Source organism: Megascapheus bottae, chromosome 3 (genome assembly GCF_031878675.1).
Source record: "Megascapheus bottae isolate mThoBot1 chromosome 3, mThoBot2.hap1, whole genome shotgun sequence".
Taxonomy (NCBI): Eukaryota; Metazoa; Chordata; class Mammalia; order Rodentia; family Geomyidae; genus Megascapheus; species Megascapheus bottae.
In genome coordinates, this window is record NC_143511.1 from 38,657,696 (window position 1) to 38,685,253 (window position 27,558).

Genomic DNA, 27,558 nt, shown 5'->3' on the forward strand with positions numbered 1-27,558 from the left:
CTTGAGAGGAAAATAAAAAAGAGGGAGAAAGCCTTCCCAATTTTACTAACCTTAAATGCTCCAGGAGAACCAGGAGGGAAAGGTGAGTTTTATTCTGAACTGGAGGCTGAAGAAACAAACTCATGGAGGAGATAGCAGTATGGTTAACCTACGTGGACTAAGAGACAGGAAGGATAATGGTAGGGGATTGGGTTTGGCCGGGGTCTCAGCTGCTTAGTGGACATTCATAGAGACATGATGGAAAGCACGAGTGGGAGATGCTCTTGAGCCTGACAGATGCTGGTCCGGAGAGCCTCAGCTGGACACCAGCTCCTCATTATTCTATCCCGCTCTCCCTGGCCTGGCTGCCTCCTCTCCTGCATTCTCTACATGCTGCTCAGACTTATGCTTAAGTGTCCTATTTCTGCTTATAGCTCTCTAGTGCCTTTTATCACACAAAACAAACCCTGGGGGCTTCACTACATACTCAAGGCCCTGTGCTCTGGTGCCACTCCCTTTCTGACTGCACACCATCATTTCCAGAACAGCCTGCTTTCAGATTGATTCATTTGCTGTTCACTTGCCTTGAATACCTCTTTCATCAGTTTTCTGTGCCACTTGTTCTCAGTCATAAGGTTATTCCCAAACATGCCCTAGTAGATGTACTTTCTGACCTTCTTTTCTCCAAATAATCTTCTTCATGCTTTTTACCCCTCCCATTGTTACCCATCGTGCGTGGTGTAGACTGCACACTGCCCAATTCCTGGGGATAATATTCAATTGATGGATTGCCCCAGTCATCTACAATATGTAGCTGTTTATAGCAGACCTGCTAATGCACATTATCGTACAGATTCATCTGTGTATTTGTTTATCCTGTGACTGTACCACTAGGAGATAAAGTCTTCAAGGGAGAGGAGCCGGGGGTGGGGGGGAGAGATTGGAGCCACCCAACATGTACAGCAGTCCTGAAACTATACCCTCCAAAGTTATTTGACAGGGAGTGTGACAGAGATGGGAGGAGGTTGATTGTAATACAATGTAAATGTGTGTGGAGATGTACCTATGAAATCCACCCCTCCATATAATAACTAAGCTAAGAGAAATAATTTGATGTATGAATATGTACATCGTGTATTACACGTGTCTATGAGGATTCATAGAAGAAAAAGTGCTTACAATCTCAACCATGGAATCACATGTATTCCTTTTCACTTTGGGGCATGGAGAAATATGTTATTTTTGAATGAGAAGAGTGTTATTGTTACAAAAAATGAACCTATTTTTGGAGTCTAATAAGTCTGAGATGGAGCTCTAGCTCTGTTTTTCACCTGCTGTGTGACTTCAGGGAAGCATCTGACATATCTGGGTCTCTGGAGATGCTGTCTTGTTCACTGGGGTGTTGTGAAGATTAAAGAAAGCCTGTATGCCCAGTGAGTAAGCTTTTAGTAAATAGCTTCTTAGTTATGGTGTGTGTGTGTGTGGGGGGGGTGTGGGTGTAGCTCACAGAGATGAAAACAAATGCTCCCAAATATTGAGGGAAGAGCAGTGGGTGTATAACCCTCAGTGTCCTTCCCTGATGATAAGGAATTGCTGGGCTAGGCCAAGGCCCGAGACAGCAGTGTGGGGAGATGGTAAAGCAGAAGATGGCTTAGTGTCATTCACATCCCAGGGAGGGGCTATCATTTACTTGTTTTACTTTTCCAGGGCGGCTACTGGGTCCTAAACTGCACGTGTCATACTTGCTAAGCAAGCACTCAAGCACTTGAATCACACCAGCACCCTTTTTTGCTTTAGTTTAATTTTCAAATAGAGTCTTGAGCTTTTACCCTAGGACCGGTCTAGGGTCACCAATTCTTCTATCTCTGCCTCCTAAGTAGCTGGTGCTCCTAACTCATACATATCATTAAAAATGTTTTAAGATTTCCAAATGTTTATTTGATTTCTGCTGAATTAAGGCAGGAAAGTAAGCAGAGAAGGCAGGAAGAGTGAAGAGACAGTCTGTTTTCTATTTTTCTTTCTGTTAGAAAAATCCAGGTAGAAGAATTGCTGAGGCAGTCTGGAATAAGTAGAACTAGACTTCTTTTTTTTTTTTTTTTGCCAGTCCTGGGCTTGAGCTCAGGGCCTGAGCACTGTCCTTGGACTTTCTCAAGGCTAGAGCTCTACCCCTTGAGCCTCAGCACCACTTCCAGCTTTTTTCTATGTATATGATACCGAGGAATCGAACCCGGGTCTTCATGCATGCTAAGCAAGCACTTTAACCACTAGGCCAAACTCCCGGCCCCTAGAACTAGATTTCTGGGATCTCTGGAGGGAAGAAAAGCTGAAGGAAACATCAGAAATCCAGTGGAGTCACGGGGTCTCTTGTCCACAGCCCGGACACCTTGATTACATTGGTCCAGAGACTTCAGGGGTGCTAGAATGGTTGTAGCTGCAGTCTTACCATGATGTGTTCAGCTCACATAGCAGAAGGTAGACTTGATATTTCCCCTTGGCAGAAGTCACACATATCTATCACCATGATATCATCCACTGTGCACATTCTGGCTTTCCAGATCCCTCTGGGGAATAGTCGATTCAAATGGCTCACTTGTTTATTATGGCATCATGGGAAGCTCAGTTACATTCATTTTGGGAAACCTCAAAGTTTCACAGTTCCCTTTTTATTTTATTTTATTTTATTTTTTTATAAATTTTATTTTTTTATTGTAATTAGTAAAAGGGTTACATGATATTTGCCAGATAGAAGGTGCATTAATTCACATACATTGATACCCTTTCACATGTCTTGGTACCCGTTTCCCTCCCCCCCCACACCCCCCACCCGTCTTGGTTTCCCCCCTTCCCTATCAAATTTCAAATATCCAAATACAAATAAGTTCAATATATCAGATAACAAAGTGAGATACTATACCAATATGAGATAACCAAGGGACAGCAAAGGAGATGAGAGACAACATAGTACATTAAGGACAACAATCATTCATTATATGGCTTTTGTTTCACTATCCTGGAGGTCCTTTCAATTAGCTTCACATTATATGTCCTTATGTATCAAGATTTTGCTCTATTGCAAATCTCTGCTAGTAGAGCCCAAGGTTTCTACTGATTATGACGAATGAGGGAAACCATTGAGCCTAAGTTCCTTTGAGTCTGGCTTACTTCACTTAATATGATTTTTTCTAAGTCTTTTCATTTCCTAACAAATGGGGCGATGTCATTCTTTCTGACAGCAGCATAGAATTCCATTGTGTACAAATACCACAACTTGTTGATCCACTCATCAACTGAGGGACATCTAGGTTGGTTCCATATCTTTGCTATGGTGAATAGTGCTGCAATGAACATTGTTGTGCTAGTGGGTTTAGTATGTCCTTGTTTCTGGGTGGTTGGGTAAATGCCAAGTAGTGGAATTGCTGGGTCATAGGGGAGTTCTATGTTTAGCCTTTTGAGGCACTGCCACACTGCTTTCCATAGTGGTTGAACGAGTTTGCACTCCCACCAACAGTGTAGTAGTGATCCCTCCTGGCCACATCCCCTCCAGCATCTGTTGTTATTCGTTTTCCTGATCTTGGCCATTCTAGCTGGAGTGAGGCCTGAAGACCAATGGAATAGAACTGAGGACCCAGATATTAAACCACAGACCTATGGCCACCTAATCTTTGACAAGGGAGCCAAAAAAATAGAATGGAAGAAAGACAGCCTCTTCAACAAGTTGTGCTGGCAGAACTGGTTAAGCACCTGCAGAAAACTAAAGCTGGATCCTTCTTTGTCACCTTGCACTAGAATTAACTCCAAATGGATCAAAGACCTGGAGGTAAAAGCTGACACACTGAAAACTCTACAGGAAGGAATAGGAGATACACTAGGCCTCCTTGGCACAGGTTGAAACTTTCTTAATAAAGACCAAGAATCACAACAAATCAGAGAAAGGCTGGATAAGTGGGACTGCATTAAGCTGAAGAGCTTTTGTATGGCAAAGGACATAGCTAGTAAATTAATTAGGAAGCCTACAGAGTGGGAGAAGATCTTCACCAATGATACAATGAACAAAGGCCTCATATCTAAAATATATCAACAACTCAAAAAATTGAATCACTCCAAAGCTAACCTCCAAAGTAACAACCATCCCATTAAAAAATGGGCCAAAGACTTAAAGAGAGTCTTCTCTGAAGAAGAAACAAAAATGGCCTATAGACACATGAAGAAATGCTCAACATCTCTGGTCATAAAAGAAACACAGTTCCCTTTTTAAACTAGAACAAACCTCCCCCCATCTCTGGTCACTTGATTCCCAGAGTCATTCAAGACAGAAGCCTCCCAACTGTTCAAACATGAGAGTGGCAATAGGACTATGAAGATGGTTAGTGACCCAATGTCTTCTGATTACCCCAGTGTCTTCAACCTAGAAGAAGATTTTTCCCAAACCTGCAACCCAGATGACTCTCCCTAGACATAACTGAAGGTAACAAGGAAGACTTTGTTCGTGGCTTATCTAGAGGCACACCCAAGGGTCCTTTCCCTCTATCTTTTAAATTCTTTTCTTAGAGAACAAAAGTGAGGGCAAAAAATAAATGAATGAATTTCACTGGCCTCAAAATTGAGTATATCAAAATTATTCATCACGGTGTCTCACACATCGATGTCTTTTTCTGAAATGCCCTACCCAAGCACTAATGTTCCACCCAGAGTTACTGTTTTCACCCTGGCTAGAGCTGATTGGACCTGGGGTGGAAATCTGACCCTAGGACAGGGGAAACCTGGGTCTGTAAGATGGTATGGTAGGAGAGATTCTGTTCTAACAGGAAAGAGCAGAGACAGGGAGATTTGTACCCTTGAGAATTTACACAAGAGAGCACCACTAACCAACTGACACTGGCTAAACCAAGATTAAGAGAAAGGAAGAGGCACAATATGGAGGAGACAGCATATTAAAGATAGCGAGGCAGTTACTGGGCTGTTGGACAAACACTGTTCCTAGAGACTGTTTGTCTGCAGTCGAACTATTTGTTCGACAGCTGAGTAATTGTAATCTGGAGCAATTTCACAAAGTGTCTCAAAGTAGAGACTGAAGCTTATTTTTCCAGGTGTCCCCCTACCTGGGCCCCATAGTATGTAGGGGAGGAAATGTAGGTCTCCAGTAGTCCAGCCAGCACCACCAGAACATTCTCAGTGCTGACGGGCTTGGAAACCTGCCTCACCGAGTGCCTCTGACCATCCACAAAGCTCTTCTTAGATTATGAGGATGACACAAAGGCAATGCTCCATTTTCCCTCTCTGGCTCAGTGAAGAATGCTTGGACTATAGTTCTGACCATAGTCCATATAATTAGACAGGGATATTCTCTTAGACTTTTCACACATTCCTCCAGGGTGAAGCCCTGGTGGAATTGCAGCCTGGCCAAGCACATTTTACATTTGGTAATAGAGCCTCTAGAGATGACGTGGGAAAAGATGTAACAGAGACCAAATATCCTCCGATACTTGAATTTTGCATCTTGGTTTTTGCTTTAGCATCCCTGGTTTGTCTTTTTTCTTTCTTTCTTTCTTGTCTTTAATTATATTCACAGAATACCCTAGAAGTTGCAACCAAGGAGACCAAGTTTGGAGATCATTTTATTTCCTGTGAAAGTTTGCCACAATAGAAAGTTAAGGTTTTCAAACATATACACAAAAAATACCCTATATTGTCCAAATGCCAAAAAAAAGTTCAAAATTCAACCAGTTCCTCTAGCAGCTTGGGTAGAGAACTGGAGCCAATTTATTTGAAGAGATGAGAAATGGTTCCTCAAGAGAAGTAGCAATATATGTATACTGTTAGTGTTGTAAAAAAAAATTGGTCATCACCACTGTAAGAGGCTTTTTTGGTAGTTAATAAAATCATAGAGAGGATGACAACTACAAATATATTCAGGAAGCTATTGACAAAACGTGTAGGGGTATATAAATTACCATCCTTTGATTTCATATTTAGAATGAAGAGATTTTCAAAAGAACATCAAATTATTATTAATTTTTCATTAAGGAATCAGCATATTTACGGTTCCATCAGCATCATATTTAAAAAAGAGTATAATCTGTTGTCTGTCTGCTCTAATTTACTTTGCATGTGTATTGGTCCCCTGGGGCTTGAACTCAGGGCCTAGGTGCTGTCTGGAAGCTCTTTTTTGCTCAAGGTTAGCACTTGACCACTTGAAACACAGCTTTTTATTTACTCCTGGCTTTTTATTTCAGTGGTTAATTGAAGATAAACTCCTCATTGACTTTCCTGCCAAAATTGACTTTGAATCATAGTTCTCATATTTCCGCCTCCTAAGTAACTAAAAATACCGGTCTGAGCCACCAGCACCTAGCTGGTAATGCTTATTTTATGTGTATATTCAGTAAGTTTACTTAAATTTGTGTTAATGTTGAAGTACCACAACATGTAAAATTTAGGATCGTATTAACTTGAATTTACACACTTATAAGGGTTATGCACATATTGCATATGCTAAATCAGAAACCTGGTATGCTTGAAAAAGACTATAGTATGCAATGATAGCTTTAACGTCCATATAACTTTCTCTCTTCTGGAAACCTCACAGAAACTATAGCAATGGGATATTATTATTATTATTATTATTATTGTTATTGCCAGTCCTGGGGCTTGAACTCAGGGCCTGAGCACTGTCATGGGGGTTTTCTCAACATTAGAGCTCTACCACTTGAGCCACAGCACCATTTCCAGCTTTTTCTATGTATATGGTAGCAAGGAATTGAACCTGGGTCTTCGTGCATGCTAGGCAAACATTCTACCACAAGGCCAAACTCCCTGCCTGGATTATATTCTTAAAATAAGGATGGGGAGAAGAAGGAAGATGACGATAACAACAAATTTTAGAATCTAAACAACCGAATAACTGTTGGTTTGCTCTAGCAGATATATGAAATAGCAATCTTAAGCATAAACCAGAAGAAAGCCAGAATATCTTGATTCAAACTGCAGAACCCTCAGAAGACTTAAGAGAAGCTGAGGAGTAAAATGTTTATGTGGTGGGGTAGAAGTAATGACCAAAAGTAAAGGATTGGTTCAAACTAGTTAGGGACCTAGATCTGATCCCCTAGAAAGATGAGTTTCTCTCTTCCCTAGCAGAATACATGTGGAGATTTCTTCTTTGGTTAGAATAAAGCAGAGTGGCTAGGAATGGAGGGTATCAAGGTATGGATGACAAAGTGCACACTGTGCCGAAAAGAGGAAAGTACAGGAATGTGAGCGCCTGTGGGCTAAACACGGAGACCCTTGCAGCACCCTCACTCCCACCCATCCCAGGCTTTCCTCCTCATGCAAATTCAGGAATGCTGACAGCTAAGCTTTTATTCCTCATGAAATGGCCTAGGGGAAGTTTAGAAAAATGATGAGAATTAAAATTATGAAGGAGGTAAGTAAAGATACCACCTCTGTGAACAAGAGCAGTAAGACTGGAGCTTTTAAGGTGTGCAGGCCCATCAAGTTTCCAGCACAGTGCATGACAATGATCCATACTGGGAACACAGCATGACAGAGCACTAGGACTGTGGGGAAAAAAGGAAAAAATAAAGTTTCAAGTGTGAAAGTAGAGCAGTGGTGATGATGGTGATTGATGATGATGGTGATGATGATGATGATGACGATGATGATGATGATGATTGAATCTGCACTGATGTGTCATCATCACCCAAAGTCCATAGCTTATGTTTGGGTTCTTTTTTTTTTTTTTTGGTGGATCATGGGGCTTGAATTCTGGGCCTAGGTACTGTCCTTGAGCTCTTCAGCTCAAGGCTACCGCCCTACCCCTGAGCTACAACCCCACTTTTCGTTTTCTAGTGATTAATTGGCCATAAGGGTCTCGTATTCTTTAGTTCCTGGACTGGCTTTGAACCTTGATCCTCCGATCTCAGCCTCCTGAATAGCTAGGATTCTAGGCATGAGCCACCACACCCAGCTAGGATTCATTTTGTATATACTCAAATCTATGGGTTCAAAGCTTGGCTTTACCATTGTAGTGTAGTCCTAGAAATCCTCTCTGTTGACTCATACTTCCTTCTTCTTTACTCCTGGAAAGTACTGACCTTTTTCTGTACCATAGTTTTACCTTTTTGAGGATATCATATAGTTGGACTCATACAGCATGTAGCCTTTTCAGGTGGGCTTTTTTTCCATATATTTTTCATTGTAATGAATAGAAGGGTTACATTATATTCACCAGATAGAAGGTCCATTACTTCACAAACATTGATACCCTTTCTCATGTCCCTTCCCCACCCCTGCCCCTCATCTTGTTTTCCCTCCTTCCCCTTCCTATTTCAAATAACCAAATAAGCATATATACAATATATCAGATAACAAGGTGAGATAGTGTAACAATATGAGATAACCAAGGGACAGCAAAAGAGATGAGAGATAACATAGCACATGAAAGACAACAGTCACTCATTATATGGCTTTTGTTTCTATATCCTGGAGGTCCTTTCGTTTAGCGTCCTACTATATGGCCTTATGTATCAAGGTTTTGTTCTATTCTAAATTTCTGCTTGGAGAGCCCAAGATTTCTACTGATTATGACAAGTGAGGGAAACCACTGAGCCTATGTTCCTTTGAGTCTGGCTTACTTCACTTAATATGATTTTTTTCTAAGTCTTTTCATTTCTTACAAATGGGGCGATGTTGTTCTTTTTGACAGCAGCATAGAATTATTGATGCACTCATTAACTGAGGGGCATCTGGCTTGGTTCCATATCTTTGCTATGGTAAATAGTGCTGCAGTGAACATTGTTGTGCTAGTGGATATAGTATGTCCTTGTTTCTGGATGATTGGGTAAATGTGGATGGGCTTTTTTTTTTTTTCACTTAGCAATACACATTTAAAGTTCCTGTTCCTCTTGCCATGACTTTATAACTTATTTTTTCCTAATGGTAAATGATATTCCAATTTCTTGATTCAATACAGTTCACTTATCAACTCATCTACCGAAGAATATCTTGGTTTTAGCAATTACTATGAAAAGTGCTATATGCATTTGCATGCCGGATTTTGTGAATATATGCATTTTTCAACTTGCCCTGGATGAAAACCGAGATACATAATTACAAAGTTATTTGGTAAGAGTATGTTTAGCTTTCTAAGAGTCTACTAAATGGTCTTGTAATAGTTGCACTCCCATGAGAAATGATGGAGGTTTTTGTTACTCTACAGTCATTCGGTCATTATTCTGGGTTTTAGTCATTTTGATGGATGTGTGGTGGTATCTCATTGTTTTATTGTTTCCCCCACTGATATATGGTCATCTCATATACATTTATTGGTGTACTTTCACTTTTTAAACTGCAAAAACTACCAGATAATGTTCTTTAACAAGGTGTGGAGTGGGTAACCAAGGAAGAGGGGGACATGAAATCCAGGAGACAGAAAGTTCTACTCAAAAGTCAAAGGGAATTCCTAGGATATAAAGCAGCCATGGGGTCTACAGGTTTGGTTGGTCTTCAACAGGCCTGTTTGAAGAATGAAATCCCAGGAAGATCTCCAAGGAGGAAAACGCTGAGATTTATCACGTTATAGATCCTGACATGATGAAAGGAAAAACATGACATTGTTAAAAAAGAAATGTATTCATTATCTGACATATGTAACTGTAAATCTTCTGTACATCCCCTTTCCAATAAGAAAGTTACAAGAAAGAAAACAATAGACTATTTGGGGAGGTTTGTGAAATACTAAGAGACTAATGGGAAGTCATTGGAGACATTTGCAATATTTACAAACAAATGAACAAAAATAACTCAAAGCAAATACAAAAGGCAAGTAATTGTTTACTACAGGAAAACCCAAAGCATCAGCGCAGTGCTTAATAATGCTCAGATGACAATAACATTTACAGAGACAAATGACACTGTACTGAGAATTGCTTCAACCAAAGATCCTGATGTTAATGAGTAAATGGCTTGGAGAACTAAGAAGGTGGAATGAGCACTAACTCCTCATCTAGTGGGTCAGGAGAAAGAGTCAACCATAGCTATATCTGTAGAAGCAGAGGGAAGTGAGAGGGGATTGAAGATAGCTTGTCCCATTGAAACACATGTTGAAATGTAATTCCCAATGTGTGCTAGTAAGGAATGGGCACCAGATGGGACTTTCTGTTAAAATTATTATTATCTTTAAGCAGTTGTACAAGGGAGCTGTCATTTAATGAAATAGTTACTAAATACAGTGTTTCTTGATCAATGTCATCCCTTTTCCAGATGGGGTCTTTCAGATCCTACTGTAGCAGATCTAAGGACCAGGATCTTTTAGCTTTTGTGAACATCTTAATCCCTTTATGTGACTGGATTGATGAGTCCATGGGCACTCTAGGAAGAAGGTCTGCTAGAAAAGCCACTGTGGCTGCTTCTCTCATGTTCCTGTCTCCACGCCCACTACCTCAATCATCTGTCAGCAACAACACCATCACTGAATGCAGCCAAAAACAAACCCCCTTTCTTCATGACTAAGTCTGGGGAGGCTGTGTCATGAAGCCACAGAAAATGGCCTCCATGCTCACTTTCATATCACATACGCTAAACTTGGATCAGATATAAAATGACAAACTGTGTAAGTTGAATTGAAAAGACTTTCAATTAACTTCAATAAATTGAATGTTCATTTTTAAAAAAACCAAAGTCAATCCTTTTCTATGGCCCAAAGTCAATTCTGACAGTGTGAAATTCTCTCCTAGGGTACACTGGAAAGCCGGTGCCGGGTACTGGAGGAGAGAGGAGATTGAGCAGTCCTCCGGTGCATAGCTAACTGTGCTTTGGAAAGAGAACTATAGAGTTTTCTACTTCAGTCTGGAGTTCATGTTTAGAGGTGGGTCCCGCCACATCTTCCCCAGCCAGGAAGGGGAACTGGCTTTCTTCAAATTGGTCTTTATCAGTCATCCACTAAGGATAGAATCAGGGTTGGTGGTTGATCTTGAAACTCTGTCTGGTCACTCTCAGAATCAGATCTTGGGCTAAGAAACCTTCTCAGTGTCTGCAGTTCCCAGTGGGATATACAATAAGGCTGATAAATTGCTTTCCCAGGTCTGTTAGACCTTCCTGGCCTCACTGTCATCCAGCTTAGAGGAGATGAGCAGTGGCTGCTAATTGGGAATTACTTGGAGTGGGAAGGGACAGGCAGCAGGTTAGAGTGATAAACTGGGAACATAGCTCAGAGAAGTCTGTCTAAAGTCCAACTAGAAAGGGGGACAGGAAAGGTTAACTGTAACTGGTTAAGGCAATATGAACGCTTTGTACTGAAGCTTTCAGAGTTCTATAAGTATGTTTTGTAAAGGGCCAGATAGCTAGGTTATACCTATGGTCCTAGTTATTCAGGAGCTGTGATCTGAGGATTGCAGTTCTGAGTCAGCCCAGGCAGAAATGTCTACGAAACTCTCGTCTCCAAGTAACCAGCAAAAAGCTAAAAATGGAGCTGTGGCTTAAGTGGTAGAATGCTAGCAATAAGTAAAAAAGCCCAGGGACAGTGCCAAGGTTCTGAGTTCAAGCCTCAGGGCTGGCAAAAAGAGAAAGCAAATGAAAAAGAGATAGATAGATAGATAGAGATTGAGATAGAGAGAGAGACAGACAGACAGACACAGACACAGAGACAGAGACAGACACAGAGAGAGACAGAGACACAGAGAGAGAGACACAGAGAGACAGAGAAAGAAGAGGAAAGGAAGGGAAGGGCAGAAAAAGGGAAAAGAAGGAAAAGGAAAACTATGGTGATTCAGATTTGGCCCGAGGAATGTTTTTTGCTGATTCCTGACATGGATGAATGGGTGAGGAGGTAAAAATGCTAAGTAGTTTGTCTGTAACAGTATAATTTCACCTGTTGGACAAATGTATAAGAAAAACATTCTTATCTGTTGCAATTACGATAAGATTTTCTTACTTTGGCTAATCATATGACATTACTAGTACTAATTTCTATTTGTTCAAAATGCAATATTAATGTGGTTAATTTTCTTTCTTTCTTTTTTTTTTTTTTTGCCAGTCCTGGGCTTGAGCTCAGGGCCTGAGTACTGGCCTTGGACTTTCTCAAGGCTAGAGCTCTACCACTTGAGCCACAGCACCACTTCTGGCTTCTTTTCTATGTATGTGGTACCAAGGAACTGAACCTGGGTCTTTGTGCATGCTAGGCAAGCACTCTACCACGAGGCTAAACTCCTGGCCCAAATGTGGTTAATTTTTAAAAGGGAGGAGTCTTAGGTGCTGTACTTTGAATCTCTGGTGGAGTAGACACACTTCCTACTACTAAGTGTTTTTCTCTCTCTGCTCTTTATAAATGTTCTCATCATTTTCTCTGTGATTTGTATCCTCTTGTGGGTCTGTGTGGTTCCATTTGCTTTCTTCCTTTTATTTCTCCCTTCAGAATGCCAGTCATGCTAGAGTGAAGCCATTTTTTCCCATATAATTTTTATTGTAATTAATAGAAGGGTTACATTACATTTGCCAGATGGAAGGTTTTTTACTTCACATACATTGATACCCTTTCTCATGTCTTGGTCCCCATTTCCCTTCCCCCCACCTCCACCCTCATCTTGTTTTCCCCCCTTTCCTATCCAGTTTCAAATAACCAAATACGCATATATCCAATATATCAGATAACAAAGTAAAATACTGTAACAATATGAGATAACCAAGGGAAAGCAAAAGAGATGAGAGATAACATGTACATTAAGGACAACAATCACTCATTATATGAAATGAAGCCATTTTCGAACTCTGGTCATGGAGTAATATCAGCATCACCTGGACATTTGCTAGAAATGAATATTCTCAGACACATGTATATCCTTAGACATATGTACATATCCTGAACCAGAAACTGTGGCAGAAATCTGTGTTTAATGAGCCTGCCAGTTAATTCTGATGTTCATGCAGTTGAGAACCACTGCTCACTCTAAGGCAATTATCTATTTACTGTTGGTGATCCCAGGCCAGATGTTAGCTCCACGGGGTGGGCTCTGTGTGTGTTCTATTCACCATGGATCTGCCAAGCTCACATAAGTGCTTCATCAAGTCTGTGTGGTAGACTCCAAGAATACAGGTTTTAAAAAAAGAGTGAAGGGCCATGATTGGAGATACTGGAACTCTGGTTTTCTATTTCCATTTTTTTCCTATCCACCTCTAAAGTCAGATGTATGAGATCCTCCAACCTTTTAGTTGACTTGCTTTGCTATTATTTTCTTTAATTGCAATGTCTTTGGATTTGTTAACTGTCAAATAAAATTGTCTCTAAGAAGCAGTGCTAGGGCTCTGAACAGGCACAATTAGCTTGGAGAAGCATCCTGGGATAGTGTAAACTGTAGCATAGAACTGGGGGTAAGTGGTGGGCTCTGAGTTAGTGAGGGGATTTGGCTGAGATCCTGCAGTATGTCTCTCTCTAGGGGCTTCTGACAGCTTGTGTGTGGGGGGCAGGTGTATCATTTTCTTTATGGGACCCTATAACACAACACTGGAAGCATAATGAGGCAGGGCAAATGCCAGATGACAATGAGAAAATTAAGGAAATCAGAGGGGAACAAAGAAGGGAACAGTCAGGGACAACAGTTAGATTGCCACAGCAGAACTTTAACTGGCTGACTGTGAGTTTTTTCCCTTGTCATTCCCTATGCCTACTCTTTTTTCATGGCTTTTCTTACTGCTCATGTCTTGACCTGCCTGGCATCTGGTGGTCATTTCAAGGCAGTACTGGGCCCAAGTAGACCTGGGCAGGAAAGTCTGTGAGACTCTGAGCTCCAATTACCTACCAAAAAGCTGGAGATGGAGCCATGGCTCATGTGGTCAAGTGCTAGGGACAAAAGAGGTTCAGGGACAGTACCTAGGACCTGAGCTGCCTCAGGACTAGCACTCAGGACTAACAACAAATAAAAAGCAAAGAATGCATATAGTTGGGTGCTGGTGGCTTATGGTTATAATCCTAAACTAGTCAGAAGGCTGATATCTGAGATCAGCCCAGGAAGAAAAGTCTGTGAAACTCCAATCTCCAACTATATATCAGAAAAGCCAGAAATGGAGCTGTGGCTCAAGTAGTAGAACACTGGCCTTGAGCAAAAATGCTCAGGGACAGCATCCAGGCCTTGAGTTCAAGGACCAGTACTGACCTTCCTCCCCCCAAAGTCCACTTATAGTAAAGTACGGTACACAAAGGTTTGAAATAAAGAGATTGGGTCTAAGTAACATCATCTTGTTCTCACAGTCATTCTGGTGCCTTGCTGGGTGAAGGGGGCTTTCTACCCAGCTCGGAAAAGCCCAAAGGTGAGAGAGGCCATTCGTTGAATTGCAGATGTCATGCTTTACAGTCCCAGGAGAGCTTTGCTACTGAGAACATTTCCCTTTGACTCTTTCCCAAGATGGTTTAATTTGCTTGCCTCTGAGTATCCCCACATATGGAACATTTTAGCTGGCCCGTAAGCTACTTCCCTTGGTGGAAAGTTTTGCTTGTACCTAAGCATTTACCCATACAGTTTGCTTCTGTTTGGGCCCCCACCCCAATTGTGTGGTTTTGTTTTGAAAAGCTTTGTACAAGGGACATTCTAGGCTGCAGGTCTTTGGAACCCAGGACAGGTGGCTTTCTAATAAAGACTCCCCAGTTTGACTTCTCAAAATATGACTTCTTGACTGGGAGTTTGGCCTACTGGTAGAGTGCTTGCCTAGCATGTATGAAGACCCCGGTTTGATTCCTCAGAACCACATTCACAAAAAAAGCTGGATGTGGTGCTGTGGCTCAAGTGGTAGAGCTCTAGCTTTGGGAAAGCCCAAGGACAGTTCTCAGGCTCTAAGCTAAGTCCAGGACTGGCAACAAAACAAAACAAAATAGCTTCTCTGTTTCTTGCTCATTGAGTTCTTACACAACAGATTCATTGCACGGTTTGGGATTGTAACTTCTGGAAAGTAGGCCCCCCTGTGTGTTTGAAAGGACCACTCCCCTTCCTCCATTCTTGTACCGACACCTGTGATGTTACTCTTGTCTATCTCCCACATGAATGTGAAGGTGATAATATAATATTGCATTAGAAGGTAAGAGGGCCTTCCTCTAATTTTTTCCTAATGCAAGTTTGTATTACAGAAATACAGACTGTTCAATTGCTATGAACAGGCAGTGGTGAGGGAGTTCCAGACTGTTAGCTGCTGAAGATAGACCACCACTGGAAGCCAGGCTCCCTTAAGGGATGCAAAATGATTCACAGTAAGTCAGCTCCTACATGCTCAATTATCTATGCAGGGGTTGGCAAACTAGAGCCTGTGATCTGTTTATAAATAAAGTTTTATTGGAACAGAGTCATGTCCAATAAGTTATATATTCTCTTTGATAGCTTTAGCTCTACAGTGGCAAAATTGTGTTGTTATGACAGATCATGTTGAGCCCCCAAAGCCTAAAGTATTCTAAAATGCTTATTACTTGTCCCTTTGCAAAGATCCACTACTCTAATGAAATGCTGAGTTTTCCCTTCAGCATCCCTCACTTTGGGACATAGCCTGGTTATGTTTAAAGGGAACAATTTGATACCACCTATGCAAATGAGATAAAAACTTTTTAAACTTTTTTACTTAGAAATAATTTCAAATTTACAAAAAATTATAATAAGTAAACTATGAATAATACATATGATACACAACAGCTCTACATGCTATTAACAACATTTTCTTTTTTTTTGCCAGTCCTGGGCTTGAGCTCAGGGCCTGAGTCCTGTCCTTGGATTTTCTCAAGGCTAGAGCTCTACCACTTGAGCCTTAGCACCACTTCCGGCTTTTTGCTATGTATGTGGTACCGAGGAATCGAACCCGGGTCTTCGTGCATGCCAGGCAAGCACTTTAACCACTAGGCCAAACTCCCGGCCTATTAACAACATTTTATATCTCTTGCTTTACAATTTTCATTCACTCCTTTTACATATCTATGTATAGAAATGGGATATCTTTTCTAATTACCAAGTAAATTTCAACTTCAGTAAATTTTTTTTTTTTTTTTTTTTGCAGTCCAGGGCTTGAGCTCAGGGCCTGAGCACTGTCCTTGGATTTTTCTCAAAGCTAGAGCTCTACCACTTGAGCCTCAGCACCATTTCTGGCTTTTTTCTATGTATATGGTACTGAGGAATCGAATCCGGGTCTTCATGCATGCTAAGCAAGCACTCTACCACTAAGCCAAACTCCCGGCCCTCAACTGCAGTAAATTTACTATTGAATACCTTTTCCTATTCTCATATATAATTCTAGTAGATGTTTGCTGTAGCCATTTCCCTCCCTTCATGTAAGATTCAGTTTTAAGAATTGCATTTGTTGTTCTGAACTTTAGGCTCTTTAAGGTTTGAGTCTCTTAAAGTACTTGTCTCAGAAAATTTTCAGGGAAGGGTAGCCTTCCTTTCCAGTCCTTTCGGGGTTATATATGAAAAGCATCTTGAACAGGTCACAGAAGTTTTTAGAGACATGTCCACAGCGCAGAGCTTCTAGAAAGCCAGGTTGCTATGGCTGATATGTCTCCCAGCATGGCAGAGACCCTGGGAGTATCCAGATGCCCAACAAGGAGGTGAATTTCCAGCAGAACTGATCTGTTCCATGTGTAATGGACAGGAGAGATCCTTTATCATGATGGATTCCAGCTGAAACAAAGGAATGTGTGTGAGACTTCGATTATCCTGAGAGTTTGAGGATGTGTGGATACACAAGTTCTTTAGAACTGTATAGCTTGGAAGCTAGAGATCTGAGAAGGATCAGAGCTTGGAAACTTAATAAGGATTATACATGCAGATAAATTAAAGTGGATTGTACCAATTAAAGTTATAATTTAAAGCACAATTACTGCTCCTTTTAAAACAAAAAAGAGAAAGGTTTTGTTTGGGATAGTGAGTTAAAATTATACTGCATGGAATTAAGATTTTTGGGGGGGACTTGAATTCCCAACCTCACATTCTTGCTTGCCACCTGTTCCCTCCTTTTCAGAGCTGGTGCTCTACCACTTGGGCCACACCTCCACCTCCACTTGTGTCTTTTTGCTGCCTAATTGATAATAAGAATTGCTTCTTGGGCTGGCTTAGAGTTCAATTCTCAGATCTCAGTCTCCTGAGTAGCTGGGATTATAAGTGTAAGTCACCAATGCCCCACCAATTTGATTTTACATATGTGTAGTATATAGCCATATAATCTTGAAACATGTCTACATATACAATTACTATTCGTTCAATCATTATTTTTCTTCTCTCTCTCTTCTCTCTGTCTCTGTCTCTCTGTCTCTGTCTCTCTCTGTCTCTGTCTCTGTCTCTCTCTCTCCCCCTTCTGCCAATCCTGGGGCTTGAACTCAGGGCATTGGCATTCTGCCTGAGCTTTTTTTTCCTTAAGACAAGTGCTCTATCACTTGAGCCACAGCAGCACCACTTCTAGCTTTTTGGTGATTAATTGAAGAGAAAAGTCTCAAAGATTTTCCCTTCTGGGCTGGCTTTGAACTATGATTCTCAGATCTCAGTCTCCCAAGTAGCTAGGATTACAGGCGTGGGCAGTGTCTGGCCCTTTATTCATTTTTAAATTAATGATTTATTGAGATGATTGTGTGTTAAGTGCTGAGGATAAAGCAACAACTTACACATTCCTTGGTTAGCTGTGGAAGGGCCATTTCCTTGTCTGAAAGAATTTGGAAAGAATAATTTCTTTCAGAAAGAATAATTCTCATTAGCTCTGGTCTGGACCCAGTGTGTGCAGGTTTAAAATTTTGATCTTTTGGGAGAGAGGGCAATGGGATTTTGCAAAATGTAAGGCCTGGCAACTGTCTGCAGCTGGACTGGAAACAGTGGTAAAGGGTTTGAGATTCTTAATGACTCTTCCAGAATAACCACCCTGACAATGAATAATATGCAGTTTGATGTGAAAATTAGAAAACTGGCAGATGAACCTGCAAGAGGGAAATTGGATTTCCAGAGAGACGAATGGGAGGCCATGTGGCTGAATAGAGTTCATAAGATGCAGACACATGCAGGGCAGCCGCAATCCTCCCTCTCTCCTGGGGGTGCAAAACAAGTCCCTGGGCCTACTGCCTATTATTTATTTATTTATGCATGAAAAGAGAATGTTCCTTGGTCCTGGTGTTTATTATCAAAATGGATAGATTCAATATCAAGCAATGATGTGTTTGAAATGAAACCCACATCATTAAATGGCACAGGTGTTTATTAACAGCGTTTCCTCCTTAGTTGAATACAACAGGCTTTATTCTTCGCCATCCCACACGATTTTCTTTCTCTCTGGCCTTACATTGTAAGCCTTTGTCAGAGTCTCAGTTTCTGAGAGGCAGCCTGGGTCTAAAGGAAATCTGGGAAGAGCAGAGGTGCTCAAGGGATTTGATGAGGAATGGAAAAATCCTTACACGGTTTTTTTTTTTAATCTGGAGAACTTTGCCTCCTGAAAGCTTAGTCAATGTACTGTGTTTCTCCCCTGCTCCCCTGCCACCACTGCCTTTAGCTTATCCATTTTGAGACCCATCTCTTTTCTTCTTTCTCTTTGTCTTTTCTCATAACATTACTGACTTCATGAAATGACTTTCCTGACAGGCATCTGTAGCTCATGCCTTTAATCCTACCTACTCAAGAGGCTGAAATCCAAGCGTCATGGCTCAAAGCCAGCCCAGGCAGGAAAGTCCATGAATTTTTTATCTCTAATTAACAATCTGGAAGCTGGAAGTGGAGCTGTGGCTCAAATGGGAGAACAACAGCCTTGAGTGAAATAGCAAAGAGACAGCACCCAGGCCATGAATTCAAGCCCCAGTACTGGCACACATACACACACAAAAAATGGCTTTATTCTCAAGCTATAACTTAAGACCTGTAGGCGAGGACTTAGGTGGGGAGGTGGCAGTCTTCCTCTCCCAGGGTCACCCGAGCTATTCCAGACCCAGAGCATCTTGGTTCTGAACAAGGTTATTGAGTTTTCAGCATCCAAGCTCAAAGGCATAACTCCATTATTACTGCACTCAAAGTTCTTTCTGCTTTGGGAAATGAAGATAAATCACCACCCCAATGAAATAAAATTAGTTTGAATAGTTCACTGGATCAAATGAAACATGATGTCTGAAACCTCTCCCCTTTTAAGTTACAATTGAAAAATTGTTATCTGACCAATAATAGACATTATCATTTACATACATTTCATCTCAAGAAACTATTGAAGTTATACAATTCACAGAAATGAATTGTTCTTCATGCTCCTTACATAGCAAATTAAGGCTTAGATTAGGGAGAAACCCATTTGTGATTATGATTGGCAAGAACTTAAAAGAAATCCTTGAGCTGAAGAGTTCAGAGACAGCACCCAGGCCCAGAGTTCAAGCCCCATGACTGACAAAAAATAAAAAAAAGAACTTAAGAGCAGCCACAGAAATTGAAGAAGGTAATTTTCCATGGAGACCTTGGAGATCATAGCTTCTAGAGAGTTCCATTCTAAGAGTAAAGGGTTGACCCTCACCCTGTTTTTCCAGGTGCATACTGACGTCAGGCAAGCCATCAAAGATCTGGGCAGACTGACTAACACAGGCAGAGAGATCATCCAGGCCTGGCTGGAAACATTCCATTGTGGGCCCAACTGAAAAATCCCCCCACCTTTCTAGACCTACTGGCTTTCTCATTAATCTCCACCTCCTTGATCAGACTTCATAAAAACTCAACTCCTGTCCCACCTCTTTGTATACTCTCCAAGCCTTTGGGAAGGCTTTGCCCCTTGCTGCTCTTTCTCAATAGTCCCTGCCTGTGGAAGGTTGAGTCTGGCCTGTTTCCTTCTTTTCTCTGTTTTCCTAATGTGCTGAAACCTGGGTATTCAGACAAAATGTAGAGGTGTTTCCTCACCAATTGGATTTTAATTACAATGTGCTTATAGTTACCCGCTTTCTAACAAAGACTCCTGATACAACCTCTAAAGTTGTGGCTTCTCTGTATCTCGTGATGGAATTCCTGTATACCATATGGTTACTCAGAAATGTAAGGAAGCCCTAGAGAATGGCAAGAGGATGGCTGACTTGATTTAAGGATATAATGGTCTATCTACCTTATGGGGCTGGGGCTTATTACAGAGAAGCGTAAGACAATGTGAAAGCAGCTCTCAGTGTCAGCCAAATCAACAGATACTCTTCAGTCTGGACAATGAGTCCAAAAGGCAGAGGTGGATATCCAGATATTTCTATAATTCCAGGCCTTAGACTAAAGTGTCCCAGAAATGTCTGATCCCAAGTGTTTCCTCCCTCTGAGCTGTCAAGATGCCTGGTTAAGTGACTGTTAAACAGCCTTTGCTCCCCGCCTTCTGCCTCCCACTGCCCAAAAGGCTGCCCTTGAGGTAGGGAGGGAAGTGATCCTGCTATCCCTTGGTGAAATTTCTCAGACAGGTTATGAGGCTGAACAGATTTGTGTTTGAAAAGGGCTTTGAGGCTCTGCCTTGAAAGGAACCACAGAAGTGCAAATGTCTGCAATCCACTGGCCTGCTGAATGGAACAGAAACTGAATTGCTTTAAACTAGAATTCTAGGACCTGTTTGGTGTCTGGGATCTGCACAATGGCTTTTTTTTTTTTTTTAAGCATCTTCTCCTGTAAAGACTTATCTGTTCGCTTAGTTCCTAACCCAAATTAACTCTCAGTGCTCTCCATGCAAGAAGACTCTGAAACATTTTATTAACTCATTCCCTGACTCTGGTATTTACTTCTACCATTCAACAGTTTTCTCCAACTGGAGGCTCTTCCTGTTGGAAAAAAAAAAAATGACCTACTACCAGGTAACCAAGGACTGGTGAATCTGAGGATAACAGGTCTTCGCCACTTCAAGTAGCCACCTGGAGGGGTTGTTAAAGAGCATTTTATCAGACCCGAGCCAAGGCTACTTATGAAGATGGGTTGCAGGAATTGGCTTTTTTTCCCCTTAAGCTTGCAAGTGTTGACGAGTTGATGCTCAATGACTCCCTACATGGTACTTGAAAGGGAGATTCTCATGAGGTCTTGGTGCTGTGCTAAGTCTCTTATCATCTTGTCTCCTTGGAATCCTAGGAAGCTCTATAATTCTCAGCACTGTTCCACTGTCCTACGGTTAGACGCTTGTTCAAAGAGCTATAATCACAACAGCTACAAAACATTGCATGTTACATCTAGAATAATGAGAACTTTAGATACTCCCTTTTCTTTTTCCCACTGGAGAATTGTTTTTAGAGAAGCTGGTGGGGGAATGCTGTTGGAGATTTCATTTTCTTTTATGAGTTATTGGTGATAGGCTGTATGTGTGTTTGCATGTTCTGGCAATCCGGGTGTCTGATGCGTGACCTGTTTTTTATTAAAGTTATAGCTTTTTCAGGGAGTCAGGGTTATGGCTGGTGTTTTGGGAAAGTGGGTGTCAAACTTGGACTCATTCTGGAATGCAGAAGGTGATTTCAAGTTCCTTGCCTGGGAGATGTCCACACTAATAGGAAAAATGCTCTTTCTTCTCTTCAGGCCAGGTTCTGAAAGATTATACTAGCTCTGAGGATTGCAAAAGGAAAATAAAAGTACAGACGTGGCCCTGGGAGGCAGATGTGAGAGTAAAAGACGAGAGAAGGAGAAACTAATGTGGGCAAAGCAGGCAAGACAAGAAAGAAGGCAGTGTCCCTTAATGAAGTGCGCGGAGCATGTATTAGGGGACAAACACCTTGCACCTGACTCCACAAGCGTTCTTCTTGCTTTTCATCTTCGCTAAATGTCAGATACCGCTTTCCAATTTAGCTTTTGTTGTTGCCACGCATCAGACTCCTGACATTTGGGCTGGGTCTCCTTTTCCTCGGCCAGGATTAAGCCTCCCATATTGGCTACTCCCAGGGGCTTGTAGACTGTTTCCACTACCATGCAAACTCTAGCTGTTGCATTTATCCTCACCTCCCATCCCATACCTATGCCTTTTAAGCTAATGTTCTGCATTTTGTTTTCCCCTACATTAGCTAGAGTAGATATTCAGCCTTCAAAAACGCTCATTCTTTCATACCATTCAAAATCATGTTTATCTCGTTAGACGTCTCCCCAGCTGTATTGTGTGGACTCTTTGAAGGCAGGGCCATGCCTCCTTGTGTCTCTTCTGCCATCTCTGGATAGTGACCTGTGGATACTTTGGACTGCAAGGATGAACACATGCCAACACTATCATTAAGTTAAAAAAGTCAGTGCACGGCTCACAACAGATAGTTGTTCCTTTTGGAAATTTCCAGTAGCTCCTTTTGGGAATGCCAGTAGAGATTCAGGATTAGGGTAATCTTGGGCTAAAAGGATCATCCATAGTTTTATAACAATTTAACAGCTCAACTTGTAGATACAGAAATCATGTTTATAGTTTTGGGTATAATCTTAAGTTCAAGAGCCACAGTCCAAGAAGAGTTTGATGAGAACAATGGTCTCTTCATACTTGAATAGGGTACCTTCAGTAGTGTGTGGGGGTCCTTCAGAAGTGTCTGAAGAGCAGGTATGGTAAGATCTTCATTCCTGGTCTTTAGCCTTTACTCTGCCCTTATGTGGGTGAACTTGGCACAAGTCATTATTGTTTTTCTGGGACTTTGTTTCTTACCTCAAAAACTTGGGGCCAATATAGTGTTTCTGCCTTACTTGATATATGCTAACTCCAGGGGAAGAATAAACACATTGGAAATAAAACAAAAAGAGTTAAGGACAGAGGCAGTGTGAAGATAGTAGTGTGTGTGTGTGTGTGTGTGTGTGTGTGTGCGCGCGCACACGCATATGTGCATGCCAAACATGATGGAAAATGCTACAATTGAACTAAAACCTGGCCTTATAGGCACTACCTAGGTGGCAGGGCCCTCTATCATCCCAATGATATTAGGAGTGGGTTGTAAGGTGTTTTCAGGTTTAGCAGCTAAATTTCATTTCTCCTCTTCTTTCATCTCCACCACCAGATTTTCATATTGTTAGTGATAGTTGCTTTGGAAAGAGCAAAGTGCTTTATGTTTTCTGATTATTCTGTTCTTAAGCCTTGTCTAAGCTCTGGAAAGCACTTGCAAAATGTAGACATTCTGCATATCTTGCCAATCCATTTGCTATTGGAGGACCTCCTTAGTGATAAATCATAGCTTAGACCATACCATGAGCAGATAGCATTATGTTGAAGCCTCTTTCAAACTTGGGTCATGAATGGAGATCTTGTTATTTCTCTTCCTTCCTTCCTTCTTTCTTTCTGCTCTTCCTCTCCCCCTTCCTAATACATTTATATAGTTAATATCGTTAATAGCAGAAAGCAAAGCCAAGATTTTCTAATCTATTATAGGAGGGATTTGAGTTTGTTCAGTGAACCCAGGCCAGCACACTTTAACCCCTTCTCTTACCTCTTATATTGCTACAGCAGCCCTTTCTTCCTCTTCTTTATGGTGATGAATTTCTATCGTAATGTTGCCCAAACGAAGACAGAGTTTTAAACTCCTAGGTACAGTGGTCCTGCTTTGTACCAGCCATGCCTGGAGCAGAGCAGGACATTTTCTCCTCATTATCACCTCATTGCTCAGTTCCCCTTGTCTGCTTGTGGTCATAAGGTGAGGCTAGGAGCTGAGTGCAGGGACTAAAGTGCTAATGAGGAGAAAGTGTCCAGGCAGGAACCTTGCCCTCTCACTCAGGCCCTATTGAAATGGATAACACAGTGAGCTCATCTTTCTCCCTTCTGCTGAGTTCAAATGGATTTGAATGATGGTGGGCTCTGGAGTAAGTTGAATTTCCAGTACTTTAATTTGTAGACCTAAACTGTCCCAGGAGGAGAGAAATTAAGCAAGTATTAGTTTGCCACAGAAGGCTTTTCTTTTAGAAAGTAATAAAGATACAATCTATGTGATGAGAACTATTTTAGAGAACCAGGTATAGCAAACAACCGGATATAAAAATTAAAATTCCTGTTGAATGTTGTTGGAGCTCCTGCTGTTAGGCTTTGGACTAGGGGATAAGAAGACAAGTGAATATCTAACATTCATTAAATGCTTTCTTTTTTTCTTTCTCTTTTGTAATCAGTTGCGGGGCTTGGACTCTTGGCCTGGGTGCTGTCCCTGAGCTCTTCAGCTGAAGGCTACCACCCTACCCCTTGAGCCACAGCACTACTTCCAGTTTTCTACAGGTTAATTGGAGATGAGTCTCACAGTCTTTAGTGCCTGAGCTGGCTTTGAACTGCGATCCTCAGATCTCAGCCTCCTGAATAGCTAGGATTATAGGCGTGAGCTACCGTGTCTGGCTCATTAAATGCTTTCTGAGGACAAGAATTATGATCTTAGGGCCAAGTCTAATTGTTGCAGAGGATAAAATCTGCATGACAAAACTCAGTAGTAGACATGACAAACAGCAACTGATTTACTGAATAGAGCAATTTTGGATACTACTTAAGACTGAAACCAGGGGACTGGAATGTGGCCTAGTGGTAGAGTACTTGCCTAGCATGCATGAAGCACTGGGTTTGATTCCTTGGTACTACAAGTACAGAAAAATCCAGAAGTGGTACTGTTGCTCAAGGGTGGAACACTAGCCTTGAGAAAGCCCAAGAACAGTACCCAGGCCCTGAGTTCAAGCCCCAGGACTGGCAAAAAAGAAAAGATTGAATCCAGCTTTATGTCCAGGGCTGCTTACTGACTCAGGAAAAAGACAGTAGATACATTTGTTTGCACCCAAATCTGATGAGCTTCCTTGTGAATTCAGTTTAAAACTCTCCATTTGTTTCCCCTGTGGAACCACTTACCAGAAAACCTTTAAAATAATTTTAGTAAGGAGACACAATAGCATATAAAGGGACCTTTAAAAGCTTGCTAGATATGTGGGGCTCACAAGAAAATCCACCTATGGCCAAGATGGCGGATTTCTGGACAAGACATGGTGGTAAGAAAACTTGGCAGAGCTTTGAATTAGCAAGCAGATAAGCAGAGAAAAAGCAGGAAAACAGACAAGCAGAAAGGCCGAGGCACACAGTAACAGCATGTGGATGCTCTTGACAAGAGACACATAGAGAGAGAGAGGCAGATTTAGCTAAGAATATTCAATCCTAGGATGGCTAGCCTTCAAGAAGAAACCTAGAGGACTTTCAGGATATAGAAACAAGAGCCATATAATGTGACTGTTGTTCTTAATACACTTGTTATTTCTCATCTCTTTTGTTCCTTTGGTTATTTCATATTGTTACAGTATCTTACCTTGTTATCTGGTATATTGTATATATGTTTATTTATTTATTTGAAATAGGATTTAGGGAAGGGGGAAAACAAGATGAGGGGAGGGGGTAAAGGGGGAAATGGGGAAAAACCATGAGAAGGATTATCAATGTTTGTGAAGTAATGCCACTTTTGGCTGGTGAATATAATGTAACCCTTCTAATAATTACAATTTTAAAAAAGGTAAAAAATGAAGAAACCTAGAGAAGATCTCAGGATCTAGCCTGTGTCTTCCTCTCAAGGGCATTAGCAAAGAGGCAGAGAGACAGACAGACAGACAGACAGACACAGAGAGATATACACAGAGAAACAGAGAGAGGCAGAGACAGAGAGACAGTGACAGAGACAGAGACAGAGACAAAGACAAAGACAGCTATTTAATAGCTATAAGACAACCAATATAACTTTTCTAGAAGATATGGCTGGAAGGCTTATGAGACAGGAGACAGATTGAGAGGACAAACAAGGAGAGCCAGAATGTATAGAACCTTTTTGGCTTTATGAAGTCCTTTACAGTCTCTCTGGTGAAGATGTAGAAAGACATCCCTATGAATATAGAAAGTGGCCAAAAGGTATTGGAGACCCCTTTGGTCTGGAGAGAGAGAGAGAAACAGAGAGAAAGAGAGAGAGAAAGACAGAGAGAGAGAGGACAGAGGGACTGGTATACGATAGTCACTCACCAAACAGACAGTAGATAGTGTGCTGCATTCCTAGCCAGAAATGATACAGGTGAGAAATCCAATGTGGGACTTCTTCAGCAGCTTAGGGCTGTGGAAGGGGATAGGAGGCAGACTGAGAGAAAGAAGGGGGGCATCCAGCAACTCCTGATATTTCCTGGCCAATGCACCATATGTAAAGTTTGGATAAAGGAGACCTCCACGTGGTTGTTCAGGATACTTTTTGTTAAGAACCAAGCCTGCAGGCCCTGCACAGGATGGGGGGTGTGCAGAAGCTTTGCAGATAAGGGGTACAGGGGGTGCAAAGGATGTAGGGAATAAAAAAGGGAAAAGGGTGCAAAGGGGTGGAAGGAAAGGGAAAAAGTGCTGGACTAATGATGACTTATTATCTAGGGAGAGGGTGGCGTGGAGGTGTGGCTACAGAAAAGGTAGGAAGGAGGTGGCCACAGAGATCATCTCAGAGCCTCAGTGGGGGACCTCCCACTGCCCCCAGGGATGCCAGTTACCTGGCTTATGAATGCTGGGAAGGGGCTTCTAGGGAAAGGGGCAACATGTGTACTGCCGGGAAAACAAAGAGAAGGGGCTATTTTACCCAGGCGGACCTAACACCCACTTTACAACCAGTTTTTCCCCTTGACCACTGGTCAGGCAACTTACACATCAGCTCCAATCCCATTGCCCGAAACTGACACACATTCACTGGCTTCTTTACCAGCTCTTCTTTGTGGTGTCCCTTAATGACTTTTCAGGATCCTTCAACTATCCCCTTCAGACTGTATGATTTTCTTCATGGTTGTGTAAGTTCTACAGAGCAGGAGCGCACAAGGTTGCCCTTGGTTGAACAAATCCCCTATCCCATGTCAGTCATGTGGCATTGATTTGAGGACTAGCAGAAGCTAGACAAGGTCTCAAGGCGACAAGTTGTGATGGCTTGGAGGGCAGTCAGAAAGCTATTTTGGAGGTTGAAGAAAAGGAAATTCATGGTATGTGGAGGTAAAAAGTTTGGCAACCCTGTTGTCTGTAATAATGTGAAAAAAACCATAAAATATATCTAATGTATATCTATATATCTCTCTCTATATCTAATATATATATATCTAATATATAATATATCTAATAAGAAGATAGATTTTAGTTTCCAGGAAAAATACTGAAAATGCCCACTATTTTTTTTTTCAGCAATGCATGATAAGGCTGAGACAGAGATGAGCTTGAATGAACTTGCTATAACATTTTCAAGCACAGCTTCAAAGAAATAGAGGCCCAAGTGAAAGCCAGCAAAAAGGACTTCAAGGTAAAAAAAAAATTATCTTTGGCAAAAGACCAAGTTTAAGGAAAGATAACAGTGCCTTAGAATAAAAATAGTCAAGAGCATGACTCTAAAACCCATTAAGAATTCACTTACTGGACGGGGAGTTTGGCCTAGGGGGTAGAGTGCTTGCCTAGCATGCATGAAGACCCAGGTTTGATTCCTCTGTGCCACATACATAGAGAAAAGCCAGAAGTGGTGCTGTGGCTCAAGTGGTAGAGCTCTAGCCTTGAGAAAAACCCAAGGAAAATGCTCAGGCCCCGAGTTCAAGACCCAGTACTAACCACCCCCCCCCGCAAAAAAAAAAGAATTCACTTACTTAGGTGTGTATTTTGTAAACATCAGGTAGAATCTTCACTGTATGCTTCTGATAGATAGAAAAGATTTTT

General features: G+C 41.5%; 1 long non-coding RNA gene across 1 annotated transcript; it reads left to right on the forward strand.

The window, feature by feature from the left end:
* Window positions 1–27,117, forward strand: LOC150065390 (uncharacterized). Its single transcript, XR_016534760.1, has 3 exons — window positions 1–82; window positions 15,086–15,205; window positions 27,040–27,117. It is a non-coding gene; the product is annotated as an uncharacterized LOC150065390 (long non-coding RNA).
* Window positions 27,118–27,558: the final 441 nt, after the last annotated feature.